The 15,491-nt window shown below is 39.7% G+C and overlaps 1 long non-coding RNA gene across 1 annotated transcript; it reads right to left on the bottom strand.

Annotated features, from left to right (window-relative positions):
* Nucleotides 1-13,669: 13,669 nt before the first annotated feature.
* Nucleotides 13,670-15,176, bottom strand: LOC137479635 (uncharacterized). The gene is made up of 2 exons (XR_011002401.1): nt 14,947-15,176; nt 13,670-14,855 (listed from the first exon to the last, which is right to left on the bottom strand). It is a non-coding gene; the product is annotated as an uncharacterized lncRNA (long non-coding RNA).
* Between the last annotated feature and the right edge of the window lie 315 nt (nt 15,177-15,491).

The raw sequence follows: 15,491 nt of genomic DNA, 5'->3' as shown, positions 1-15,491 counted from the left end.
GGATCACACAGATAAGATTATATTATTGAAGAGAAGCTGAAGAAACTTTTTGATCCTCAAAAAAACTACTCAGTAATTTATGAAGACTTTTCCTTATATTTCCCTATGGATGGTTAATGCATTACTGAATACCAGCACAAACTTCCAGCTAACTGGACAATATTAGGAGAATTTCTTCAGTGATATCTTTATCCACAATACACCTCATTCTTAAAGACTAAAAAAAAAAAAAAAATGTTTTCATGAAATTTTAAAAAATCCAAAACACTCAACACTGACTGCCAGTTGCACATACTCCTGCAAAAGGACAATGACCAGAGTAAGAAACTCATCATTTTTTTCATTACACAAGAGTTTCATTCTTCATTTAGTACATGAAAATACAGGGATTTATTTTCGTCATCATTTCCACATATATTTTAGCTTTGCCAAAGTCAGCTTGAGTATGTATTCTGAGTGGTCCCAAATTTATCCTGGAGGTCTGAGAACTGAGCAGGCCAGTCATTGCATAGCAGTAGACATCACTGAGTCAAATGAAGTTCTGGCATAACCTGGCTAGCTAGGGTCCGGCAGGGAAGCCTTTGCCCAGCAGGTTGCAGGAATAGAGGCAGCATGCATAAGAGAGAACATACAGAAGGCTGCTAGAGCAGGTTGTTCAGGAATGGAGTTCAGAAGGATGAACTCTTGGAGTTCTTGGAGTGCAGAGGCAGCTCCAGGAACTGACTAATAAGAGTGTCAAATGTGCATGTGCAAGTATTTGTCTTGAGTTGGAGAATTGGACCTGAACAATTAATGTGCTGTGTGTGTACATACATTTATCTGAAATACCCTCTTAATCTATTTTTAATCTTCAGCATGACAGAAGTTTTCAACATAGCACTCCATGAAATGATGGGTAATGAAGAGCAATGCTTCAGATAGTCAGGGGGAAAACCCGTGGAACCCTGGAACTCCAAAAACTTCTTCAGCTAGACAAGTCACACTAAAGTAAAAATTTACATCAGATACAAGCAGCAGAGAAATTTGCTGGGATAACTTATTTCCCGTAACCCAGATGCTTCAAGTTCCCACTTTTACATTCAGTGATCTGCCTCAGAGAAGGATCCCTAGCCAATATTAATCAGCAGACTGTCAGTGAAGTTCATGCCTATGTGTCACCCTGATGACCCAACACGGTACAGCCAGAGAATCTCAGGCAAATGACTGCTTTCCAGGCAAATTTATCTGAATCATCCTTCTCAACTCTTTCTTTAACTAAAGTCCTGAAACATTAAAGAACAGAATGCATCAACTTAATTGGAAACAGTTTTGCCACAACACATCCTGCATCTGTTCAAGAACTTAAGAGAGAGGAAAAGCCCATGCTTTGAAGCACTGTGACAACTTAAGATAAATTTCAGCATTACTTTTCTAACAGAATATAACTGAAAACATACTTCAACACAGATTCTAATGTAACTCTGGTTAGAGATGTGCTCAAACCACAAGTTTCAATCTCAACGTTCCCAAGTCTTGAAGAAATCCTGACTCAGACACAAATTGTCTTCTCTAACAGTCTTTAATACTACTGGATTTGGCTCATTACCTATTAAAAATCAAAATGGCTGCTTCTACCACCATTTGTGTGCCTCTTTTCATCACACTAATGCCTAAAGTTCCTATTTCTTTCAATCCCCCTCAAAGATTGGGGTGAAATACCTGTATATTATAGAAGGTAATCCCTCTCCCCAGTGCTTCAGTGTCAAAAGAGACAAAACTGGCAGGCAGTAAGATAAAGAAAGCATTGTTATCTCCATTTTCAGCTGGGAAAATAGGCCTTAAAATGACTAAGTCAGAATCCTGAGGGAGGTCAAGGATCAGATTCTCAAATGCTCAATAACCAGCATCAGAGCCAGAGTTTCATAGGAAAAAGAGAGAAGAAAAAAAGAAAGGAGGGGGAGTGGGGGGAAACAGGGGAAGGAGGAAATAGAAAAGAAACAAGGAGAAAAAAGTGTCCAAACTCTATAGTTCCTACTTTTATTGCACATTTTCAAAAGATCTCTTTGGAACATCTTGGAGATCTGTCCACTAGGGTACCCATTTGAGTGCTGCAATGGGAAGGTATCTCTCTAGGAAATCTCTCTCTCCAGTTTGGGTGCTACTCCCATTTTGAAGCGTGGCAGCAAGTGAGTCGCCCAAGGCTACAAAGGAAGTCTCTTTCAGAGCCAGAAATTTGAATCAGCAACTCCTGTGCCCTAACTACAAGTCTATCCTTCCTCTCACTAACAACACAGTGTATTTCTTTGTTAAGTTGCTTTCTAGTTAGATATAATATAATGAGCTTTTTTCTTTATTCATCCACAATGGTAACATGACATTATGAGATTGGCACTTGTCATTCACAGCAAATGCTCTTTTTCCAATTGCCCCCAAAACACAAACACACTTACCAGATTTCTGTCTGCAGATGACACCAGAATCTCTTGTACTTTAAAGCTTTTTTTCCAGAAGTACTCACATAGTAAATTGCCCTTTATTAATATTTTTCAGGACATGAGAGGCTGACAAGTTGCAGATATCAGCTACAAAGAATTATCCCCATTTACCACGTAACCTCCTGGAAGGGAAAAAACCTTTCTGGTCAAGAAAATTAAGATAACACCAGCTTCTTCATATAATATCCCTTAGCAGCTGCTGCTGCTACTAAGGGAATCCTAAATAATAGGAATCCTTCAATAATAGGTCACTCACCACTGGCTACCACTTTACATGTGAGCAGCCTTAAGTATCTGTGCAAGATGTGTAGGGCACCAAGAGGAAAACCCAAGCGCAACACCATGTTTTCTTTTGCTTCTTTTTCTACTTTATTTAGAGGGATACATGTAATACTCACCAATTCAAGCTCTGGAGACTACAGGGGGATGTCACTGTGCAAACCAAGAAAATGTCAGATATTCACTATATCTGTGCAGACAAATGAATGCATGTGAGAAATGTCTAATGTACAGAACTCCATTCATCTCTGAGTTACTATTTTTGTATTTGTCTCATTTGAGATTTTTTTTTTAAATTCAGTTTCTTCAAACCCCACCCTCTTCTACATGACCCTTTTGATCAATAGTCCTTTGATGTGCTGTGAGGCCTTGGCATCAAAGGAGAGAATGAATACAGCTAATTCTTATCTAATGTTTACCTTCAAACTCTTTGGGTCTTAGCACAGGTTTGAGACATTTGTTTTACTTAGGTTTTATAACTCTAAATGCAGAATATTGCTTGAGAATGTGGTGTCCTCTAGAGATCCCAGATCTCAGTTGACCTTTCCCTCTGCTCTTGCAGTTGCTCCTGTCTCTAGCCCACTTTCACCTTTCTTCCTCACCACCTCAGAAATTAGTGGATTACCTCAGCCCCTCTGATACATCTTTTGGCAAGTCAGTGAAAGTCAGGTTGCCAACTATTTTTATGTGGAAAACAGGCTTCTCCCTGTCTTTTTAAAGTTGTTTTTTTTTTTTTTTGGTAAAAGGACTCAAAAAGTCTCTTTGTCAGATTCTACAGTTGCCTGCCATTTTAAAATCCAACCCCAACTGGTTTTGGTAATTACACTGCCTTCTCACAGGAGTTTCACTGACAAAAATTTGTGGCTGATTTTCAAATGACAAATCAGTGTGACACTTTCTATTCTTTTTTTACCCTAAAGAAAGCCTGCTATCCTATATGTGAAGGTCTATTATTGTTTCAGACACTACAGTGTAACAGTACATCTATGGCAGCTCCTAGAACAAAACCATCAGACATATGGGACTCTCTCCCTTTCCCAGCAGCTTTATCTCAACAAGTACTGCATTTAAGCAAATAGCCTAAAGCACCACTCATACCCCAGTGAGAGAACTATTTGAAAACTTTAGGGCTGTATAACTGACCACAGAAAGGGCAAAAGGATCAAAAATTAGCCTAATGTTAAAATTGCAGATGCAAAACAAATTAATACTCCCATAGAGGGAAAGCCAGATCTGTCAGACTGCCCAAGCCTCTGCAGGTTTGGCTACTGGAGCAGCAGGCAGACAGCCTGGGACCAGGCATAAATATTCTGGCCCTTGGAGTTAGACATATGTGTACTTTAGAAGGCTGCTGGCAGTGGGAAATCTTTGGGCCAAGCATTTCTGTTACCAGCCAGGTCTGTCCTTTTGCAAATAGTAATTTACTGTTTTCTCTGAAGTTTTCACTGGATTTGAAGCTTCTCTTGGTGTACTTCACAGATGCAAAGCTAAGATGAAAAAAAAAAAAATTGTGCTGCTTTAGTTTTGTTAAGATTTTTTGTTTGGTTTGGTTTTTAATTAGCATGCATTCATATAATGCAAAGTTAGAGCTGATCATTAAAGTTACCTCAACATGCACTGTGAAATTGTTTGAGATCTTAAACAAAAATTAAAAATTAACTCAGACATGCCCTTTTCCCCCTCTCTAAGAGCAGCTGCTGAAAAGCTGCAAGTTACCAACCACTGAAATGCTACATAAAATGCTCTAAACTTTGAGATTCACAATGTGCAGTAACACATTAGTGAGTGACTGATCTATTGCTTATGAAAAGAAAAAAATATAAGAAAAAGTCTTTTCACAGTTGAATAGAAAGTTACAATATTTGAGAAATGAATAAGAAGTCATGTAATGGCTTTGCAGCTTTTGAACTTTCACATGTTTCAGATTTTTCTAATGCTTGTGCGGATTAAAGAGATTCACATCTCAGTGGCTGGGGCACCTCGCATTTTTTCTGGATCGGGTTTAATGATTTACACACTGTAGAAACTTCACTTTGTATGAACACACCCTGAATTTAAGGAACTTTTCATACTTAGGTACATGTTTTCCAATATATTTCTTATAATGTTAGCCCTGTAAAAGGGCACAGTGGCTTGATCATAAGAGTGAGCAACACCATTAATTTCACACATCAATACACTGGGGCTTTTCAGTACGTTTTTCTTTCCAGACCCCAAAAAAAGTTAAGGAGGGAATGGGACGTAAGGAAACAATAAAATAGAAGTCTGCCATGGTTTTTTTGCTTCTGTGTATTATCTCAATGTGGACCCTGAAATAAAAAGGAGAACTATTTATTTCAGTAATGTGCAAAGTTCTTGGTTTTAAAGCTGCAACTATACCCTTTTCATCTCTTTAAAAGACATTTCAAAGCAGGATTGTGGGACCCAAAGAGAGAGAAGAGTCTCTGATGTCCATCCTGCTCACAGAGAAAAAAACCTTGCATTTTCTACCCTTTGACATAGGATTAAGGAGTGACAAAAATCCATTTCATCCTTTCTAAGAAAATGCATATGTGAGGGCTTACATTATATTATAAACTAGTGGCTATCAGGAAGGCATGGGTACCATCTAGAATCCAGCAATAATCACAGACCTCACAAATCATCATGGATGTTAAGTCCTTATGGCTCAATGACAAGATGAACTGAATGTTTAAAAATATTTGCATGCAATTGATGTGACAACCTAAGATGTAAACTTGGAAGGGCCTGTGCAGAACTGAATCTGGTGGATGAACAGAGGAGTGTTTTTTTCCTGGTTTTAGACCCATGGAGTAAGAAAATTTCTGTGCTTTTATAACCAAATTTATTGGCTTCCATCATTATGCAGCACAGGAATACAGCCAAAACTTCTGACTGCCATGCATTTCTTCTAACATGCTCTGCAACAGAAATGTCCAATTCATCCAGAAATCTTCAACTACACAGGAGTGCTGTTCCAAAATCCTGGCTGCCTTCTGAATTTTTTTTGAATGTTTCAAATTCCTGTTATAGTCCATACTAGTATGACACATCCAGGACTACCTACTGTTAACAAGAAGCCAAGATTTATGGGAGAGAGCTGATTTAAATAAAGGGCATCACCTCTCTTTACAGTTGCCAAGTAGCTGAAAACAGCATCAGTTGGGCTGAGAAAAGAAAGGAACCCAATACTGGCAGTACTTGAAACTTTAGAGACTCCCTTTGAAGTGGGAGTACCCCAATTAACCCAGCTCTCCAAAGTTCTACCAGGGCCAGGATTTCACTTGGCCTTATAGTCCTGATTTCAGATGATCTGCTGTTTGAAAACACACAACCAAGTGGATCTGCACAGCAATTGCACCATGTCCTGCTTCTTAGAAATTCATCATAACATGAATACCTGGTTTGTGAAATCAAACATATCTGTTCATTTGGGTTCCTTGGCCTGCCATTCACTTGCTTCTAAAAGAAATAGGATTACTCTCATAAAACAAGGGAAAGAAAAAAATTCAGAGGAATGGAATCAGATTTAATATTCTCACATTCAGTTAAACTCATATCAAATGTGAACAGATAATACAAATGCAGGCACTAGAGGAGGTTATTTTTAACATTTGCAAGTAATTCTTCACAATCACAAAGATCACAAAAATCTTGGTGAGTATCATGCCAAGGAACCAAAGTCAAATTTGAAGGCAAGTGTGTAATTCCATGGCTTTTAACATAAAACCCTTGATGGAAAGAAGATCCACAGGCTGTGACGCAGCAAATAGGGCACTGAAGTGTGCTGGAAATTCTGCTCCTTTATAAAAGAGACATATTCAGAAAACTCACAGAGAAGCATATTCTTACCTGCCATTGCAAGGTGAAGAAAGAAAGACTGGAACTTGTGATCTCATCTGCAGTTGTAAACAATTGTAGGTTTTAGTTTTCAAAGAGTAATATGAAGACATGCTGGAGATAACACACCAACAAATATAGTTCAGATAATACAGTGTATGTGTGTGTTAGCAGGAATTGCAGCTGAGGTCTGTAATACACTGCCATCTGTAGAGGTCATGAGCAGGAGATTTACATCAAGATTCACCAGCCATTTGTTTCAATCATAACTCTACCAAGTCTGCAGCACCATGCACCACCTCCTCCATCCTGAACATTTTCTGCAGATAAAATACTGCACAAAAACCTGTCTCCAATGTCCTTTCAGTAACTGCCATTATTTCAAATGTCTCCATCTTTGAAATATCAAAAACATTTTGACCTCAAAGGAGCCTAATTACTGTGTCTGTATATTACAAAGAAAAACATGGCAAACCCAGACATAACTGACATAACTGTGGTATACCTGCCTCCATATAAATAATTTCTTTGAATATTGGTGTGAGTACTGTTTATGCAACACTAAGGTGCCAAAAAAAAAAAAGATAAATGAATTTACTGTTAACCTTAATGATGATAACAGCACAAGTGGCTAGAGAGTTAGAAAGAATTTCTTGTTTGAAATTGTTGTGTTCTGCCTCTCTCGACATATCTAAGAGCCCTAGCTTTGTAGGTCAAGACACCAGCCATCTCATTACCCGAGTTTCTGCAGCCTGTTAAGAGACCAGGTTCTCCTTGGCATATTTGTTTTGTTTGCTGCCCGTTCCCTTTCATTAAAAACTAAAGACATCTTATGATGAAAGCAGGAATATTCAGAAAAACATAATTATTGAGACTCACTGCAATCCTACTTTACTAGCTCAGGAGGGAAGTGATATTTCCCCACATTTTCTCCTACTCAAGAGCAAATTCACAGTAAACTGCTCAACAAAAAAGTAACCTTTCAAAGAATTTTCAGAGGAACAGAGAAGGGAAAATGTAGAAACAGAAGCATCACACTTTGGAGAAAAAGTATAGAAAAAAGACATGTTCAGGGGAAAATACAAGAGATGAAAGCCTGGCCCAACTGAATTCCAGAATAAAACAGCCATTGGTTTCAACAGGATCATGATCTCTGTCAAGATCTGAGTCTGGATTCACTTTTGAAGTAGGTGTGGCCTAAGAGCAGGAGGGAAGAATTAGCAATGATTTTAAATATCTCTCTCTGTCTTAAACAGCCATCATTTTACATGTCTACAAAAGGCACAAGTAGTTATGAAACACAGCTATCTAGGTACACCCCATTTTTCACCACACTACACTTCTTGCTACCTTTCTATCACACATAAACATGATTTTTCTATTTTTCTTTTGTCTTAGCTGGTGCTGAATGGGATGATAGTATTAACACAATGGCTGATGCTACACACCAGAAGTGCCTACATTTCATCTCATGCCACCTTTCATCATAGATAAAAGAGCATCATATATCTAGAGGCACAGGATTTGGTGCTACACTGAGACAACTGTGATTACATGCTATATGCTTCAGTGCTGTGTTTGTGTAAGTTATGCTTGTGTCTTGTATACACACCCACACGCTACAGGTATGCAGCAATTCTGAGTGCACAGGCGCATACATGCATGGATACAGCAAGAGCAGGAATGTGGGAGCCACAGTAATGCTGCTCCTGGCTGTTACAAGAGCATTTGTTACAGAATTTGTTTCCATGTTAATGGATCACAGAAAAAAATCTTATAAGGATTATTTTATTTTGTTAAAAATTTGTATTCCCTACTGCATTGCAATAAAAGGAATGTGCTAACTGCCAGTCTTTTAAGAAATATGAGACAATTCCTTGTACTTTTTGTTTGAAATTGGAACTGAAACACATTTGCTACAGAAGAACTGATCTGTATGGCCCTGCAGGAGGTGAAGGCTAGGAGTCAACTCATTCCTTGTGGCATGGGAATCTAGATGAGTTGCTCTATATCCTGTATCCTCTGATCATTTTCAGAAAAACAGAAAGTTGCCATAAAATCACAAAATGCTCAGCAAATCTATGACTGGCCAAGACTTTGATGTCAGGAATACACTAATCAGTACAGCCACCTCACAGCTGCAAATGGAGGCAGGATTCTGGGTATTTTGATGGGAAAAAAAAAATATTATTGCCTGCATATGCTCCCAGTAAATCAACATTCACTTAGCCACCCAAGAGCATGAAACTCAGCATAATAGATCTTTCATATCTCATAGGAGAGGTCACAGTACAAGAATGTTGAAAAATACTACGCAATCTTTTGTAGGTAAGAAACTTCTAGGTAGGAGGTGTAAGTTGTAGCAAGAATAGAAACCTCAGAGGAGAAATTGATTAATATGGGTTTTTCAAAAGACTGTGCACAACTGACAATATTTTCAACATGGACATGTATTTCAAACTCCTTTGGCATCCTGCTTCCTATGCAGTATATACACACACACAGAGCTCAGATTTTCGGTTTGTTTCATTAACTCCATATTTCTGCTACTCATAATTACCCAAAGTATTATGATCACATCATTCACATATTCAATTGTTTGGAAAAATTTTCATTGAAGAGACTTCCAGCAGGGCAACTTTACATTTAATACCATTTCTAGTACACTATATTTTTTATATTTAATATGTCACTTGATGGTTTGTTAAACTGTCTGATTTGATGTTTGTTATAAACAATCAGTGTGTTGAAATCCAGATAAACATCAAGGACACAGCTCTTTTCCAAGAGTATATGCTGTATCTTGTTTGTTGCTTTTCTTTGAGCTGCCTCTTTTTTAGCACGAATATACCACACTCAAATTCTTTCTTCTAGAAAATGGGGTACTGCATTAATATGGTATTACATGCTTATTTTCATTTGCTGAAGCCCAAGTCAGCTAATATACCAGGTGAACTGGATGAAACTACAACTGGCTACAACCAACAAGGGCAAGAACCTCAAGAGACAACTGTAGACAAAGGCTGTCTGTTGGCTGGCATCCTGCAGCATCCTACAGGAAAGTGGAGCAGGACATCAGATTTTGATCAAGACAATATTGCTGAGGGAAGTGGGACCACTTGGAGTAACCTCCAAGGACAGACAAGGCAAATACAATTACTGGGCATCAAATTGTGCCCCTCCTCACTTTCACTTCTCTAAAAATCTGTCACTCTATGAGACTGTCAAGAAGGAGCAGCGAAGGAAGTGGTGCGAGTTTCAGTAATGAATCAATGCCAGGAAAAAGACATAGGAAATTCAACTCTGTAGGAACTGAATGCTTTGCCTCAGGCACAAAATGTATTCAAATTCATGTCTCCATTTCTGGTTTCATTTTTTTTATATCTTCCCAATAAATTCCAGGGGCCAAGGCAGGACAGCTCTGGGTCCAGGGAAGCAGCTAGTTGTCCAGGGAGATGCACAGGCAACTCCTCTAAAAGTTACCTCAGATGTGCAAGCTGTTCACAGCCCTCTAAAAGGTATCTCATTCATCCAAATATTTGAAATTAAACTGTCTCAGACAAAAATTAGTTTACTACTTTTCAGCACTGAGTCCCATTTTTTATTTTGCAATTCCAAACACAAGTGGGTCCTTCTCTCCCATCCCCCATTGTCTCATATTTTGAAAATTTCCACTTCTTTGAGCGTGATGTCATGATGCATTGCCATGAATATTTAACTTAAATTTATAAGTACCAAATTGGAACTTTGAATGGTAAAAGATCACACAGGGGGAAGTAGCAATTTAAACAAAGATCTTCTATAATTAGTGGTAATAACAAAGCAAATATTCATGATTACATCAAAGGATTCTTCACTGAGTATTGTTTTTATTTGCTTCCTAAGGGAGCACAGAATTCTCTGAAAAGATAACACTGTTTTAGGCAGATGTAGATAAATAAAAGAAGGCCATCTAGAGATTCCAACTTCAAACCAGGGCCTGAAAAGTACTCCAAAATCCAGAAGAGTCCTCTAATTGATCTGATTACATGTCAGGCATCAGCACTCTGCTAGGTATGCAGTGCTGATAAGCCTGCAGTATTTAAACACCTTTTCATATGAACATGACACACAACACTGCAGCTACCCTGGGCATCTGTCTCCACATACATAAGACATAGCCTGGGGATTAATTTCATCCACTAGCATAAATAGGACTAATTTTTTGAAGTACAGATAGCTAAAAATAACTAAGAGTAATGTTATGCAATAAAACCTGGTAAACCTGGTATATGTTTCCCCTTTCCAGATAAAACAATCTGACAAGGCTTCAAATAAAAAGAGGTGGCAGCCTGACCAGAACACAAAATATATTCATTTCATTCCCTTCCAGAGAGGCAGCATTTTAATCTTCTATACACTAAAGATGCATGCACACTATCATATCATCTCAACAGACTAAGTATTAAATTACGACCTCACAACACTTCTGCCCTCATCTGGAAAAAAATATAGGTCAAAAATAAATGGAAACAAACTGTTTTCTGCTCTTTTTTTTATGCATTTGACAGAGAGAAAAAAAAATAAGGGAGATAAATCTGCATAATACTGAACTGAATCTCTTTAATTCCACTCAGCTTTTATCATTCAGTCACTGAGTCTGTATGTGGAAAAATTCATACTAATTCCCCCTAGCAACAGCCGCAGCCTATCCGGGGGAGCCCAGCACCAGGCAGCTGCCAGCCAGCAAGAATAACTCTAAGTAGGTCAGCCCTGCATTTCTAAAAATGCCACGGTCTAGTAACCCCAATGTCCCGTCTGTCTGCCCTACCCCATAATAACCTCGATCGCTTGGTGACACAATGACATACTACCCTGTTAGAGAGCAATCAAATCCTGCTGCATTATTCTGCTGCGAGCATCGCTGCTGGATGAAGGACCCATCGAGGGGCAGCATTAATCAGGCAACCATTCATGTCCACTAGCACTTCACTCTGGAGGTGGGTCCTGCATTAATGACCAGCTGTTTGAACTAACACAAACAAAATAATGCCTTCCACCCTTTTGGATGTGCAGAATACACTATTCTAATCAGGCAGGTTATGCTCATTGACTAAACCTAAGATGTAAATTAAACAGCCCCAGACAATGCCAGCTTTTGTAACCTTCTATTAATTAAAGTAAGTATATTTAAATTATACTCCACACAATTAAAAGAGCTATTGGTTTAATATACAGAGTCACCTCCTCCTACAAATTTGTGTTCACAGTCAAAAAAATAAAAAAAACACCACAAAAAAGACCAAACCAAAAACCACCCACCTCCACTGTTTGTAAAATACAATCTACCTATCCTGGTAAATTAAAGAGCAACTAAAACAGAGCTGAAGTGCAAGTGACTTCTGCTAGGAGCAGGGAACCACACCAGAAGTCCAGTAACTGGTCTTTGCAGCATGCAGTGACAGACATGCATGCTGGATGTGGGGTAGAGAGGTATTGATAAAACTCTATAAACCTCTCCAGCCATGACACAGAGAAAGGCCAGTCACAGCAGATTAAACACCCCCTGCAATCTCACTGCTTAAGTACTGCCGAGTTGCCTTCACAGACATAAAAATAATTGCAGAGGTCAGAAAGCCCCTTGGCAGGACCTGGGCATGTGTCTTTAAGAGCACACCCATCCCTCCTGCTTCCCACAGCCCTGGGGACTTCTGTATGGCTGCAAGATGCTGCAGGAAGCCCTCTCCCTCCCCCCTCGCTCTTAACCAGAGAAGTCTTAATATAAACCACACCAGAGCCCAGCCGGTCTCCTCTGGGGTGGTATTTCAGTATCAAATCTGTAATGTCAGAACAGAATTTCAGCAGGCTTGCTTTGTGTCTAATTGCACCGTCCTTTTAAACACTTTTGTGCAGCTTGCCAGTCTCTTCCTTCAAAGTGTGCCTCCATGTCATGCAGCTGCCTGTGCAGGACAGAGCTAGGAAAGAAATTTTCAAGGATAGACTGCTGATCTGCATTTTTTCCTGAAGGATTTGCACTTTTGGTGAATGCGTGCCATAATTCAGTCTTCACTGCTGCAGAATTCAGCAAACCTTGTGCATGTAATCCATCCACATCTGAGTTAGGAACACAGCAAATTCATTAATCCATTTTGCTTTTTCTTGTTTGAGCCAGGCTTGTTAACCAGGTTATGAGAATCTTCCTTTGCTTTGTGGCACACATCTCATAGAGATCATCCTGCCTGGAGAGATACAGTCACTGATGTAACAGTAGGCTCCTAATTACAAGCTGCTGACATTTTGCTTGTCTTTGCAGCTTTGAAGCTGCAAGTTCAGAGTCTCTCCTCCTCCCTCCTTGCTTGCTTTAAACTGCCTGAGTGAGAAGCACACAACAGATTCAGAAAGGTATAGGAGTGGCATAAACTTCTTTGCAGAGCCTGCTGTATTGCCAAAGTTGTTTTTCTTTAAGCAAACAGAAAACTACAGTTTGGGAGTAATAAGACTCCTTAGTCCCCAGCACAAGAATGCTATCCAACAGCTGGCTAAATACAATTCAACACACAGGGCTGCCTTTGTAGGCTGGGGAACAAATAGTGGAAGGACTAGACAGGCGTCTTGCAGGGTAGCTCACCATGACTATTGGGAAATCCCCTCATACACATTTTAATATGACATTATGGCCTATGGCTTTGTATAAAAGGGAAAAATGGAAAGGAAAAAACCTCGTCTTTCTTGATAGGCAGCTGCTAGAATCCATGCCAAGCCCTGCTAGCTGAGTGCAGTGCTTGTTTTCCCTGTTTCTGCATTGTTCAGATATGGCCAGGCTGAGCTACCTTCCAAATGAAATATTCCTGTACTGTGACAAGTCTACCTACTCTAAAATCACCCCAAGCAGATTCCACAGTAAAAAATACACCCAGGTACATTTCACAGAAAGCATTGCTTTTTCTCACTATATGAAGAATCCTTTTCAATTAGAGGCTGATTTTGAAAATCTAAGAAAAAAAAAAAGAGAAAAATAAGAAGATGCAAGTATAACACGGAATACAAATGCTCAGTTGAGGATTTAGCCATCTGATGACTGCGGTAGCCAGCTGGTCTAGAAGTCATCTGGGATGCATTTATTTTGATTAGATTGATCACATTTCTATTTACAGTATAGACTTTTTCACCATACTGAATACAGCTGTGTTTATAGAGATTTTAAGGTGGAGAAAATGAAACCCCACAGTTTCTCTCAGCACAGTGCAGAAGACTCAGTGCTTCAAGGTGTTAAGCAGAAAGGATCTGCTTTCACATTTCTTAAAAGAATACTGCCTACCATCTGTTTTCACAAAGTGCCACCTCAGTCAGGAAATGGGTGTAGAGCTAAAGCTGAAAATACAAGCTGCAATCAAGTCTGACCCAGCAAACTGACAAACGTCCTCTGTAAATTGGTCAGAAATATCTTTCTTTCATTTCTATACGCGTTCACCCACACACACAAAAGCACATACATACACACATATAGACACACAGAGTGCAAGGCTTCTGTTTTCCCTGGGGATATTCTTGCAGCCACCTAACTCATCAGTTCACTCCCTGGCAGCACCAGAAATGCTCAAGCTACAATTTACAGTGCCTCCGTCCGTACATTGCTTTGTTAATCAAGCCATCCTCTCTGCAGTGAGAATCCACAGGATCAAACAAACGGCACAGAGCGTTTCTTCTTCTTTTGCATTTGCATTCACTCACTCTCTCCTTCTCCCTTGGCTTTGCCTTAACAGGTAGATGCAACCGATACCTTATTTATCCATCTCCAGCACAACACTGAGGTGAAACACGACTGCAGCACTGTGACTTCCCCATGTTAATCCTCTGGAGCAGCAGAGGCTGGATTCTTGTTGCTGATGCCCTTGTCGAGCACTGTATTACTTTACATAATATTTCTTTAAGCTTTCACCCACCCTATCCTAGATTAACACCCTTCCTTCCTCCTCCCTCCACCTCGCCACAGAAAACCCCAAAATCATCACATATTGCAACCCTTGGCTTCCAGAACCAATTAAAAAAAAAATATGCAGCTCCATCGCTCTTCTTCCTTAGCAATGTGCAGATGAGAGAGTTTCGGGTCAGCCAAGCCAGGGTGAAGCACAGGCAGCAAGACTGCAGCAGCCCCAGCAGCAGCAGAAAGAGCAGCAGCCGCCCAGGTAAATGGAGGAAACAGCAGTTTCTGTCGAAAGCGGTGCAGCATTGTAGCTGTGAGGAAAGACTGTCTTGCTTCTTCCAAATGGTGCAGCTTTATGCCTGCAGGAACGGAGAAAAGGGAAGACCCAGAATTAGAAATAAAAGCCAAAACAGTTAAGAAGAAACAATAACTAGAACAAATTGTTGTAACTTTATTTTTCTGGGCTTTCGGGCATTTCTGGGAAGCTGCCTCTTTTCCTTTCCCTCCCCAAAGTATCCTATGTTGCTGGATGCTACTGTCCAAGAGTGCAGAGTCACAAAGGCTCACTCTCCAAAGCGCAGTGAGACCAGCATCACATGAGAAACCACATGACACACCCAAATCGGATGCTGATGTGGTCCAGTATTTCACTTGGGGGGGGAGGGGGGGGAGGGCGGGAACATCTCAACCAAAACATGCCCCTCTCTAGTGATGAGAATGACTTTCCCTTCAAAAAAAAAAAAAAAAAAAAAAAAAAAAAAAAAAAAAGGCAGCAGCCCAAAATATAAATATCTCCATATCTATCTATCTTCAATGCCAGTGCTTCAGAAGGCAGGAGAATGCTGTTCCACAGACACTAGCTGGATGGCAGCAATATTACTTCCAGGCTACATTATTCTAAACTGATTGCACTGAAGTGAATTCCTGAAAAGCATACTCCATGTCTCCCTAACATGAACAGACTCAGAAAACCATCTCCATTACCGTTCCCTGCA

The sequence above is a fragment of the Anomalospiza imberbis genome, chromosome 1 (assembly GCF_031753505.1).
Source record: "Anomalospiza imberbis isolate Cuckoo-Finch-1a 21T00152 chromosome 1, ASM3175350v1, whole genome shotgun sequence".
Lineage (NCBI taxonomy): Eukaryota > Metazoa > Chordata > Aves > Passeriformes > Viduidae > Anomalospiza > Anomalospiza imberbis.
This window is presented reverse-complemented; position numbering and strand designations above follow the sequence as displayed.